The sequence below is a fragment of the Petaurus breviceps genome, unplaced genomic scaffold (genome assembly GCF_028583685.1).
Source record: "Petaurus breviceps papuanus isolate PSGF00001 unplaced genomic scaffold, PetGlider_PUasm1.0 126, whole genome shotgun sequence".
NCBI classification, from domain to species: domain Eukaryota; kingdom Metazoa; phylum Chordata; class Mammalia; order Diprotodontia; family Petauridae; genus Petaurus; species Petaurus breviceps.
Window position 1 is genome coordinate 58,609,203 of NW_027185655.1, and position 13,304 is coordinate 58,622,506.

Genomic DNA, 13,304 nt, shown 5'->3' on the forward strand with positions numbered 1-13,304 from the left:
AGAGAGAGAGAGAGAGAGAGAGAGAGAGAGAGAGAGAGAGAGAGCAAGAGTAGAGGGAAAATATGTTTGGTTTGAATTATTTGAGTAAAAGTTTTTTTCTCTCCTTCAGGTTGTGGGTTTAGGAACTTGGTGAAATCAATCACCATAATGATGAAACTAAAAGAGACTAGAAACTCTCTTGATAAGCAAATACTTAATCTCTAAGTAAATGGGGATATGTTATGGGTTAGAAAGTTAATTTCTTAGAATATTAGTTTAGAACATTAACTCATTTATCTAGTATTATAGAGATAGGTGGTAAATGTTCATTACATCATCCTATTACAAAAGAAGTTGTTTGTTTCAGTTATGTCCAACTCTTTATGACCATACTAGGGTGGTTTGCCATTTTCTTCTCCAGCTCAGTTAATGGATGAGGAAACTGAGACAAAGAGGGCTAGCTGATTTGTCCAGGTTCACACAGCTAGCAAGTATCTTAAACAGGTTTGAACTCAGGCCCAGGACTCTATCCAAAGGAGGAGGAGGGGGTGGGAGAGGAAGAGGAAGAACAAGATTAGAGAAACTTAATGAGAGATTCAATTAGCCAAACAATCCTGAGCGTATTTGAGGATGAAATCAGAAAAACTATGACGAAAAGTAGAAATGATTTTTCAATATTTCCATAACAAACTATTTTCTCTATCATTGACATGCCAGAAACCACATTCAAACCCTAACATGATGGTCTCTCTCATGGTAGATCAATGAGTATAAATGGTACTATAGAAAGCAAAGGTAGGGAGAGAAGTCCATGATAGTCACACAATAGCGAGGACTACAGAAGTAAGCCTTTGGTGTCCCATTCAACTCCAGTTCTAAGATCTAAGATCCCATAATGCTATTAGGTCCAAGACATTGAGTGTACTGCACAGTAGTTCAATTATAGGGTGATACAAATAGGAGACCCCTAAGATATGTTGCATGCATGGATACAAAAGATTGATAGCTCCTAGAATGTCTCAGAAGGCCTGAATATTTAATAACCAGACTAATACCCTTTCGTTATTCTCAATTTCTAGAGAACTCTTCCAAATACACGTTGTCACAATTCTTAGACATATTTCTCTTAATCAGCTGTAGAACTCCCTTAAAATACCTTATGCAAGAGTGACCCAGAAGATTTCACGAGGACATTGTTAATCTCTTTTCTATCCAACCCTCTCTTGTGGTATATAAACCTCTCTTCTGAAGGGGCCTTGGGTTGTGTTAGCTCAGTGGCAATGTGCTTCATGTGGGTATCTATGAGTTGGAATTTGTATTGCAGCAACACTACTGATTCCAGAGCTCAGAAAACTGAGGAACAGGGTAAGCTAGATCAAATGCATCTGCAATTTCAAGTGATTTCCACAGGATCCTTTTCATGTGTCCTTCAATAAACGTGTATTCACTTGCAAGGCTTTTATGTATATTTCTTCCAAAACTTTGCAACTTGAAGCTGATCCTTGACTGGCTGGTCTATCAAGTTAACAGTGATCTGTATGAATAAGAAGATCAAAGATTCTGGTCGTCATCAAAATTGCCAAAGAGGAAAGGGAAGTCTTCTTAATAATTGGAACTATCCATCCAAAAGAGGAATAGCTTCCTTTCCTCAGGAGGATTTTATTTTGTGTGTGACCTTGGCCAAATCACTTCTCCTTTCTTCATTTGTGAAATGAAGGTAATGGGCTAGATACATTCTAAGGTTACTTTTTGCTCTAAATTTTTGACCCTATGATTTCCCCCTTATTAGAGGGTTTCTGGTGGAAGGTAGATGATTACTTGGAAGGTGTTTTGTATAAGGCATTCTTGTAGTCCTATTTCATAACTACACATTAGTAGCTCAATCCTCTGGCTTCAGGTCAAAGCTTCCTGGAGTCTAATCTCAACTTTTATTTGCTGTACAATGGTCGGGCATGGAAATGTCACTCCCTCCCACAGTTTAAAAGTTAAGATTTCATTTCTGGCTGTCTATACCTCAAAGTTTAAATGTGCAAACCCCCTTTAGTGGATCTGTACTCTCATTGTTATGAGGACTCACTTCAATAATGAAGACCATGACTTATCCCTACCCACACCCACTGTCAGTCTGTAGCATTCTTGCTGTGTCTTCTAATAAATACTTTGTTGGGGTCTAGACACTTGTGAGTCTTCCTTTCATTCTTTTTTATATTACATGGAAGACAATGTATCTGGAATCTGTTTGTGTGGCATCCCTCACTCTTATTACACAACCAAATTCCTTTTCTGGTTCCATGTCTCATTGATGATTCCTTTGATGTTGTTTATAGTTTAAAATTCTTTATTTGTAAGAAACTTAGTCATATGAGCCCTCTATATCCAAGAGTGAGAGTAGGCAAGATCTAGGGAATGAGAGAATCTCAGTCTCAGAAAAATTCCCTCAGGGAAGTTTAAAGCTAATTCCTTTTTTATTTCCCATCTGAAGAATAAATGCACGACCTACCTACACTCATCATAATTTTTCTAAGATGCATGTAATTGTAGACTTCTAATTTCTAAGAAACTACTACTAGTGCTGCTGCTGTTACTAGTAGTACCACTACTATCATTTAGATAGTGATTTAAGATTTTAAAATCACTTTGCAAATATTTCATTTTATCTTTATAAAAACTCTTGGATTATTATCCTAATTTTGCTGATAAGGAAACTGAAGCAGGCAACGGGTAAGTGACTTGTCTAGGGCCACACAGCAAGTAAGTGTCTGAGGCTAAGAGCTTGAAAGCACTTATTTGTCCAACCCACACTACAGTGGTTAAGTAACTCATCCAAACATACATAGCGATTCATCTGCATAACCATGATAAGAGATAAAAACCTTGGTCTTCTACTTACCAATTCAGTTCCTTTACCATATTTTTTTTAATACACCAAAACATCTCTCTCTTCAAAGTCTAGAGAGGAAAAACACTTTACTGAGTTTGCTTCTACTTGTTTTATCCAAGTAATTTTAGGCTTTCCATTAGAAATAGTGGGTAATGCCAAATTAGATATTACATACTCTTTTGGTAAAAAGAAAATTTATTTTAGGGTACCCTTGGCAGTCATGTTCAAGTTCTCCAATTTCGCACCTTGCAAAACTTTCAAAAAGAAAACTCTTACTTCCTCATTAGGGTGGTGGGGAGAGGCCCATAAGGTTACCTCACTTTAGTTAACGGCCTAATCACTTGCTCACCTGAACGTCTTCCTACCCTTTCCTCCACACACAGACCTCACCAAACAAATACCTTCAAGGGAAAAAGCTGGCTGGCAGCATCACCAGGAATCTCAGAGGAATTTCGGTCAGAACAGCTGTAAAGATGTGAATGATGGTTTGCAGAAAGTGAAAAGAAGAATCCTTAAGAAAGCATAAAGAGAGGTGTTAGTTTTAACAGCTGCTTTAGGAACCAATCTCAGAGGGTGATTCCAGGAGGTAGATATAGTATACCTTGACTTGAGTGAGGTACTTAATAGCAACTTTCATTATATCCTTTTGGATAAAATGGAGAGATGTAGGGTAGGGGTGGATGATAGTAGATTTAAGTGAATGTAGAACTGTTTATACAACTGGACATAAATAGTGGTGATTAAAGGGTAGATGCCAACTTGGAAAGATAGCTGGGCTTTCCATGTTTTTATCAGTAAATTGGATGAAGGCATCAAAGGCGTGCTCATCAAACAGGATGATGGCATATTACACCAAGATGAGAGAGATAGCTAACAAGCTAGAAGATGGAATCAGTATCTGAAAAGATATCAGTTGACTGCATAAATAGAGTGAATCTGAGAAGATGAAATTTCATAGGGTTAAACCTAAGTCTTACACTTGGGTTAATAAAACAACTTTTTAAGTAGAGGATGGAGAAATGAGGCTAGGAACAGGTTTATGAGAAAAAAGGATCTGGCATTTTTAGGAAACTACAAAACCACTGTTTCAGAAATGTGAGACATTAGACAAGAAAGCTAACGAGTATTCAATAAAATTACAAGTATCTATTAGGTGCCAAAAAAATAATACCAACTAACAAGAAGCCTAATTCCAATGGTGGAGACAAGAAGTACATAGGTATGTGTAATGTATATGTATATATATATGTTATACACATACAACACACATATACATACACGTGTGTCTATATACACAGACTATATATGTATATATTTATAAGTAATTCAGCATAAATAGAAAATGAATAAATACAAAGCAAATTGAGAAGACACTAGTAGTTGAGTAAGTCTTTATGTACAAGATAGGGTTTAGAACTGCATCACAAAGGAAGAAAAATGAATTAGAGGAGTCAGAGGCAAGGAGCAATTCATTCTAGGCACATAGGACATCCAGTGCAAGGGATGTAAGATAGATTGTGAGGGTCAGGGGATGACAGGAATGATCAGTTGTACTCTTTACTAAGTCCCAGTGACTGTGCCAAGCATCGTAGAAATGTTAACGTATTTAATCCTTACAGCAGCCTTGTGAGGTAAGTTTTATTACTGTCATTTTATAGGTAGGTAGAGAGAGGTTAAGTAACTTGCCCAAGGTCACACAGCTAGTAAATATCTGAGGCTACATTTGAACTTGGATCTTCCTGACTCCAAGCCAAGTGTTTTATTTGCAGTGCCGTCTAGCTATCTCGCCAGGAGATGGAAAAGTCTTGGGTCAGGAAAGAAAGAAGACCAGTCTGAATTCATCTAGGTGTATAGGAGAATGAATAATATCCAACAAGGCTGGAAAGATAGGTTGGGGCTAGACATAGACATAGACATTTTTAAAGACCTAGGTCTTAAAAATAAAGAGAAGTTAATGTTTTATTATTTTAGGCAAGAGGAAGCCATTGGAATTGATTTAATGGGAGAGTCACATGGTGACATTTACATTTACAGAACATTACTTAGGCAACAGCATGTAGGATGGAGTGAAGAGGTAAGAGACTTGAGATAAGACAAATTACTAAACTGTTCAATGATCTAGGTAAAAGATGATAAGGATATGAATTCAAGTGGTAATTGTGTAAGTTAGAGAGAAGTGGTCAAATGTGAGAAATGTGAAGATAGGCTATAATTGATCTGTTACATGGGTTGAAGGACAGCGGGGAGTCTAGGATAACACCAAGACTATAAGTCTAGGAAACAGGACAGAAACAGTCATTTAGAAAAGCAGAGGGTTTTAGAAGAAATATATAAGCTCAATATTGGACATGTTACATTTAAGATGTCTCCAGGATGTAGAGTTTATGATGTTTAATAAATGATAGATCATGGTGATGAGGGACTGAAGTTCAGGGGACAATGATACTCACATCAGTGAGTACTATGAATATGAAACAAACTTATGAAATCTGATGAGTTTACAAAGAGAGAAAGTGAAGAGAGAGAGAAGAGGGTCTCAAAAAGAAACTCAGAAACACATCTATAACATATCAATACTTAGGGCATAGGTTATGGATGAGTAAGCAATAGTGAGGAGAAAAGTCAGAGAGGTAAGAGGAAAACCAGTAGAGAGAAATGTCACCAAAATTAAAAAAGGGAGAGTGCATAACAGAAGAGGGTCATAAGAAATGACAACTGTTTCAGACCGATCAAGAAGAATGAGTACTGAGAAAATAATTAGATTTGTCAATTAAGAGATCACTAGTAACTTTGGAGAGGGGAGTTTTAGTTAAGAATTGAGGATGGAAATCACAGGGCAAAGGGTTGAAAAAAAGATAGTGTAGACAGCAAGTATGAATAGTTTTCTCAAGCAATTTGACTAAGAAAGGGAGGAGAGATATTGGATAATAGCCTGAGATGAAGACTTTAAGGATGAGAATGATCTGGGCATGTTTGAAGGCAGTAGGGAAGAAATCAGGCTATATTCATAGGTATGTAATAACAATATTGCTATCCTTGGCCCCAGCCAAACTATATATATATATAAAGTAAAATATTTGGTTAAAATATTAAAATATTATAGGAGGTCATTGACAAGCAACCTTTATTAAAACACTTCTCTTCTATATCAGTAAGTTGGCATTCTTGAATATTTTTGAAGGCTCTGTCAGCACACTGCAAATGTGGAAACAGAAAAGCTTTTGCATATGCCAGGAACTATATGTTTGTGGATTAGGACCAAATTAGCTTAATTTTGAGAGAATAATTTTCAGGCTGAGAGTGTGGTCATTCAATGAGAGACACTCTCAAAGATGAACAATTAAGTCTTATAGGAATTTGTACTTTGCAATTACAGGGTGGGAGGACGTGATATGAGGCCCTGTGAGGACTAGTTAGAAGAAATGCAGATTCTCCATTAGACATCTTCCACGATTTGGACAGATACCTTTGGTGCATATGTATCAACTTGTTTTCTGTATTATTTGATTTCAGTAACTACAGAATTGTCCCTCAAAGTTATCTATGTTGTGCTGTCCATTACAGAATCTTATATGGTCTTAACATACGCATGGGAGACACTTCATCAAGGTAGCTTAAGGATATATTTTGCTCTTTTGGTTCAAAAGCATTTTTTTTATAATCAGAAAACAACAACCACAGAAAAATCATGCATGCTTTATGCCTTTGAATTAATTGTGGAGATATGAAAACGTTGTCTTTTTGTGGAAAATTGTTTGTAAAAGCTTCTTTGTTCCCATCTCTCATTTTAATCAAGGCTATTGTTGGTTTGTGAGTTGATGATTACTAAAGATTTTACAGAGATAAGAAACCAGCCACATACAACATTATCTATAAATGTTTGCACCCATGTGCCTATGACAATCCGTGAATGTTATTGGGAAGGCAATACATGGTAAAGTTTGAAGTCCTTCAGTACAATTAGTTACAAATTTTGTTTAATAATAACTAGCAATTTATATAGTGCTTTATGGTTTACTAAGAGCTTTGCATATACTAATTCATTTGATTTTCTTAACAACTCTCTAATATGAACAGAACCTTTTCCTTTGGGATGAGGGGGGGTTATTTAAAAGCACATGATCAAAAAGGTTAACCCCCAAAAGGATATGATATACTATTTATTTAGTGTAGAAACTTAGTATGAAATATAAGTTTTATTCCATTTTTGTTCAAATCTTGATATGTTTACTTAATTATCCTTTTATTATCTGAAGGTGAGTTTATGAATAAATTATCCTAATGGCCACATCGTTTTGTTGAAAGAGGAATAAATCTGACATTAGCAAAACCTCAATTTCCTATATTCAATTTTGATTCAATATTGACATGAATGGTTGATGCACTGAGGTCCCAGAAGAATGGATTAAATATCAGAGACAAAACATGTAACCCATCCCAGGTTTTGAACATATTCAGATTATGGGGAGCTCAGATTTCTCTTTGTCAGTGGAACATTTCCCTGGTCACCCTTATCATTACTTATTGAATTTTAAACTGGTGATGGCTTAAAAAAAAACCCAAATAATAGATTTCAGGGATAATTTTATTCTACATGTTTAATTCAAATATGGAACATAATTATAATATAAACCTAAATTGTACATAGAAATTTAAGTTTCTTGACAACACATAGGAATGCCACGTTTATATGTGGACTACTTTTGCTTATTTGTAATGTAATGTGGAGAATATATGACAATTTCCCTCCCCAGAGACTTGTCAAGCTTTACATCAATCAAAAAGTTATCTATACTTTCAAATTAAATAGACTTTATAGAAGAGAAACTGGACAGTTCTTGTCTTCTTTTGAATTGGGTCCAAATAAGATCATTTACATCAACTGAAGTGTCATCTCAGTAATATTGGTACTCTCCTCCAAAGCTGCAGATCAGAACCTATCCATGACCCTTTTTCATTCTATATAGATCTTGTTCATGGCTTCCCATAAATCCTTCACAAAGGATCTAACATATGTGGTGCTTTACTCTAGGCCTCTTGCTCTTTTGGGTAATGAATTACATTTAGCTGTTATTCCATACATTCACTATCTACCTCTCATTCTTATCCTATATCTCTCATGTGTTATTTTTTTTCATTGTATGCTTCAGGCAAATCATCTTTAGCTATATGATATAGCTTGTGTAAGCCCACCATATGTCACTCCATTCACTTGGGTAAACTGCAATTTTGAGTCTTTGGAGATTGTGGTCTTTCACTATTCAGAGTATTAGAACATCAACAGAAGAATATTAGTGTTAAAAAAGATGGGAAGATGTTAAAAAGTTTGTTTCAAGGAAAGGTGAGTGTATAGGTAGGGTGTATGTATGTGTGTGTGGTCATTGAAAGCATGATAAAGTTCCTTTAATGAAATCCAGCCCATTCTTTTCCTCCTATTTATATCTAGATTGAGATAATTGTTAAATCTTTAATGTCTATCTAAGATAGACAGATAGGTAGGCAGGCAGACAGATAGACTCATATAGGTAGACAGTTACCAATGGGCTAAAGCAATGGGCTATTTATATGACTACACATCGTGTTTGGGCAACAATCATTATTCATCCTTTTTTTTTTCATCAGTGTGAATTGTTAGGTCCTATGACAGGGCTTGATACAAATGATTTTCTTCTACCATCCTCCAGAAGGTTTTTTGTTATTGCATGTGAATCATGTTCTTATTGACATTAGATAAATCTATGGTTAAATGTTACTCTAACAGACATTGCACCAAAAAAAAATGTATTATTTCATTGGGGAGGGATACAGAGAGGAGAGAGGGGAGGGACAATTACACATACTTTGGGACTATCATACTTCTGGGCTAGCTCACCCTACCCCTCTCCTTCTCTCTTACAATACTGGTGAAAATTATCAAGAGCTGAGAGCAAGTTATAAAATCCTGGATGTAGGGACTGCATTGTCTCAGTGTTTTGTAAAGTGCACCATATGGATGTTCAATTAATATTAATGGGTGAACTACATATTTGCTGATGCTGTTCTATGTATATTTTGTTACTGAAGTGGTTATGCGCCATTGCGATTTTCTCTTACACTTTTGATATTTAAATGCAGTCTACAACCAGTTTATGTTTGTAAGTGAAGAGTGCATAAACATGCCCAGATATGATGAGGCACTGAGTTTTTTTCCCTAAGTTTCTTTTCATGCATAGTTTTCCCTCATTAATGAAATTGTAAGTGATGAAGTAACAAATCATGAGATATGCTGATTTTCAATTCCCCCTCCCATTTCTCTTCCCCCCCCAAAAAAAAATAAAGGAGGGGGAAGAAATCTCCTATATATAGAGATTGTTTCCCTTGTGATCACTCACCAATATTTACAAGGCAAGGTCACTTTTAATGCCACCAGCAGATGAAAAAAACAGGCAAAGAGGCTGTTTTTGTCTTCACTGATTCTGCCAAAGTGATAGTCGACACTGACATTACACTTGGGAAAGGTTGTCTTGGTCCCTCAATTCACGCTTTGCTCTGAAAATAGGAGAAGGGGAAAAATACATGTCTGTTTTGTGCATATAGTACATAATGCAAAAAAAATGTAAAATATCATGTTCTATAAGAGATCAACAAGATTGTTAACATTTGCTTTGAAAAGCGCCTTCTGAAACATATTTAAAATAATAAGACATATAAAAGGCCCCCAAGATATCAAATATCCATCTATAAAATTAATTAATCACTTTGAGGATTTAGCAGGGAGAAAGGGCCATAAACATCTTATGTGCTCAGTTGGTGGTATAAAGTAAGCCTGAGAAGACAATTTTGTTTAATTTTTTTAAAAGGAAAAATTGAAATTTGAAATGATGTAAATATATATGTATATGTATGTATATATGCTTATAGAATTATATGCTTATATGCTTATAGACTTATCTATTTGGGGCAAGCAGAAAGGAGCGTTTTGCACATACATGTGGCCTATGCAGCAGCAGAAGAAGGGAAAGGTGAAAGATTAATGAAAAGGTTTTTTGGTTTTTTTTGCATTTTCTATCATCTATGTGAATTATTACCTAGATGCCTGATATGTCCTAAAAGAGAAACTGTGATGAATAAATAAACAGCTCTCGAAATCTTCAATAGGGCGCTTTACCTTGCAGGGAATATTATCATTGGCTTTTGATACAATTTCTGCTGCAGGGAAAGACTTTCAAAGCTCAGAATGCTGAAGTATTGCCAGGCGCTCAAAGACCCCCTGCAGTGCGCGTCAAACTAAGAAATCTCTCTGAACTTGTCGAATTAAAAGTCATCTCCCTCTCCCTGCAACCCCTGCATGAGCTGGGAAGCTCTGTCCTCATTTTTTTAGACCCCTCCATGATAAACAAATGGAGCCCAGAGCATCTTTATTCTTTACAGGCATGCAATTAAAATTCTTTTTAAAAATGTAATTGAATGCAATGAATTTCAAAAGGAGTTTCTAGTTAACAATGAGGCTAAACAGTTTGAGTGGGCCACATTCAATTGTGTTTCAAAGGTAAAAGCATAACAGCTTGTTAGGAACCCAGAGAAGTGTCCCTTCCTCTTTTCCATTAAAAAAAATTTTTTTTTTGATTGAACATCAAGAGGTTGTTCTAAACTTAAACATCTCAGCAGGATTTATGCTTTCTGGAATGTCATAAGACTTAATTACTCAGTCTGCAAAGAGGAGTACACTATTAAAATATGAACAAAGCCAGATGAGAACCCCCCAGTTGCTGCAAATCATTATTTATCTATCTCCCACCAAAATTAAAGAAACTTAATTTATGTTTGCATTTTTAGGCAATACACCACACTTTTTTTTTCTTTTTCCATTCTGCAGTGTGCTAATGATCTGCAAAATTCACAACAATCTGGTAATTTCCACAGGGCAGAATTCAGAATGGTATTACTAGTATAAAACATACTACAACCACAACTAGCTGAAAAATACATTGAAAATTTGCAAAGAAAAAAGGGAAAAATAATTGTGGTTTTTTTAAAGAAGGAAGAAAAAGAGAAAGATGAGAGGAGAGGGGAAGAGAGAGGAAGGGAGAGAGAAGGAGAGTAGAAGAGAAAGACAGAGAGGGAGGGGGAGAGGAAAGGAGGAAAGAAAGGGAGACAAAAAGGAAATGAGAAAAGGAAAGAAACATGGAAAGGACAGGAAAGAAAGACAAAAAGAGAGAATGAAAGAAATAAAGAAAACAAGAAGGGATACAAAGAATTCAAGTGAAATAAGAAAGAAAATGTAGGAGCACCTAAATTTTAAATACCAACAATTATGAGGCATTATTAAAGAAAAGTCTAGTAAAGCTCATACAATTAATTGTGGGTGGGGGAGGGATACAGTATCTGAAGCTGATCTATCTCTCTGTGTTCCAGAGAATCTAAACTGTCAATATATGATGGTTTTCTATAAGAGCACTGGGAACTTAAAGGCATATGATCTGGGTTCTAGTTCTAGGGTAAGTTTTGTCAAATAACTTTATGTCTCTGACTCTCAGTTTCACTATCTGACAAAAAGGAGTATGAGGTCAAACTCAATGTAAGTCCAAAGTGCTAAATGGCAGAAAGAATAGTTAATGAGATCTTTTGGGATAGCTACTGGACATGTGACTTTATTGGTATAAGGTACTTGATGATAAGGAAATTCCCTCTAGCAAATTGTCAACACTTTCTTTGCAATTTACATTCTTAGAGATCTATGCAGTACAAAATGAGGTAGCATGATTTGTTCTTCATCAAGCAGCCAGTAATCATCAAAGGACATTCTTCTTAGATTCAAAATCAGATCCATATCCATTACACTACAGTGCTCTTAAGGAGATCTTTGGATATATTAATGACATTGTATTTAGGCAATATTTTCAATATGGTGTTCAGTTTTAACTAACATATTAGAAGAGTCACTAACAAACTGGAGCACATTCTGAGGATGGTAGTCAGGACTTAGAAGGTCCTCAACACTATGGCAAAAACAGAGCAGTTAACAGAATGGGATATGTTTACTGTTGGAGAAAAGACTTGAAGGGCGAGGGCATCATGATCATTGTCATCAAGTATTTGAAGGATTGTCTTATGGAAGAAGAATGAGACTTCCTTGGCTTGATCCCAAAGATCAGAACTAAAAGAAATGAATGATGTAGAGAGACGGAATTAGAATCAATGTGCAAGAATATTTCTGTAACACACTATGTCTTTCACAGATCTAATCAGAGAAAGGGGCTGAAAAAGGAAGGGCAGGGCAGGGAAGGGAAGGGAAAGGGGGAGGAGGGGGGGAAGATGAGGAGGAGGAGGAAGAAGAGAGGAACATGAAAGATGGGCAGATGCAGCTTCTCCAAAATAAGGGGCCAGGACTCAGAGCAATGCTGCTTGGTCCTATGGGCTAGATTAAAGTTCAATCAGAAGTCTAGTTGCCGATATACCTCCAGACCTCAAGTTAAGCATCCCATTTACTTCCTTTCATTTCTTGAAGTTCCTTACAGAAATCTGAAACCTTTACGTTTGAGAAAGTCTGTTTGTATTTCTTTATTTTAAGTATTTATTTTGTTTCTATAAATGGTTTGAGCTACAGGCTACTGTTAGTATCTGTGGTTTTATTTGAGATTTCATTGGGACAAGTTAGTTGAGAGGAGCCTATCTCCAGGAAGGAGCGATTTTTCTACAACTTATATATGTCGCCAGAGCACTGGAGGGGGAAGACAGGGAGACAGAGACAGAGAGACACAGACAGGGACACAGACAGACAGAGAGAGTCAAGCAGAGAAAAATTACTGTCAGGAAACCCACCTAAACAACACATCAGTGGTAGAATGGGTAAGATCCATTCATCTAGAGAGTTAGAGATATGATGAGTGGTGCCATAGGGGATTATAGGAATAAATTCTATTCAAGAAGAATGGCAGAATTGATTTGATCATGGTTGCATAACTGAGGAAGGGGGCAAGACTAGGAACTGAAGCTATGGGGGGGAATTAAGATCCTAGAACTTAAGAGATAATGAAGATATGGCCAGAAATGAACTTTGAGGGATGTCCACATTTAGTGAGTCAGAGACAAAAGAGAAGGCAAAGAGACTTAAATAACTCAATGAGGCCAGAATAGTATCAAGAAACTGAAAGGAAAGTATTTTGAGGAGTTGAACAAGCAGGTTCAAGGAAGATGAGGAAAAGGGGAAAGAGCATTAGATTTGTCCATTAGGAGGTCACTGAGGATTCCTAAGAGTCCAATTTTAAGTAGAGTGGAGAGAAAGGAATCCAGATTGCAGGAAATTAAGGTGTGGTGAGGAGTGGTAAAAGAGTAATGGGATGATGAGGGAATTAGGGATAGTGGATGAAAACCACATGGTTGAGAAATATAACAGGGAAAGGAAGGAGACAAATGGGAATGTAGTTAGAGCTAGTAGGAAGGGCAATTAAAGGTTGGTTTGTTT

General features: G+C 36.3%; 1 protein-coding gene across 1 annotated transcript in view; it reads right to left on the minus strand.

Annotated features, from left to right (window-relative positions):
• TENM3 (teneurin transmembrane protein 3) overlaps positions 1-13,304 on the minus strand; it is a 3,497,142-nt gene that overhangs the window by 1,796,321 nt on the left and 1,687,517 nt on the right. The window contains exon 6 of the mRNA XM_069096576.1: positions 9,232-9,388. The gene's annotated coding sequence lies outside the window, so the exon portion shown is untranslated. The remainder of the gene's footprint in view (positions 1-9,231; positions 9,389-13,304) is intronic.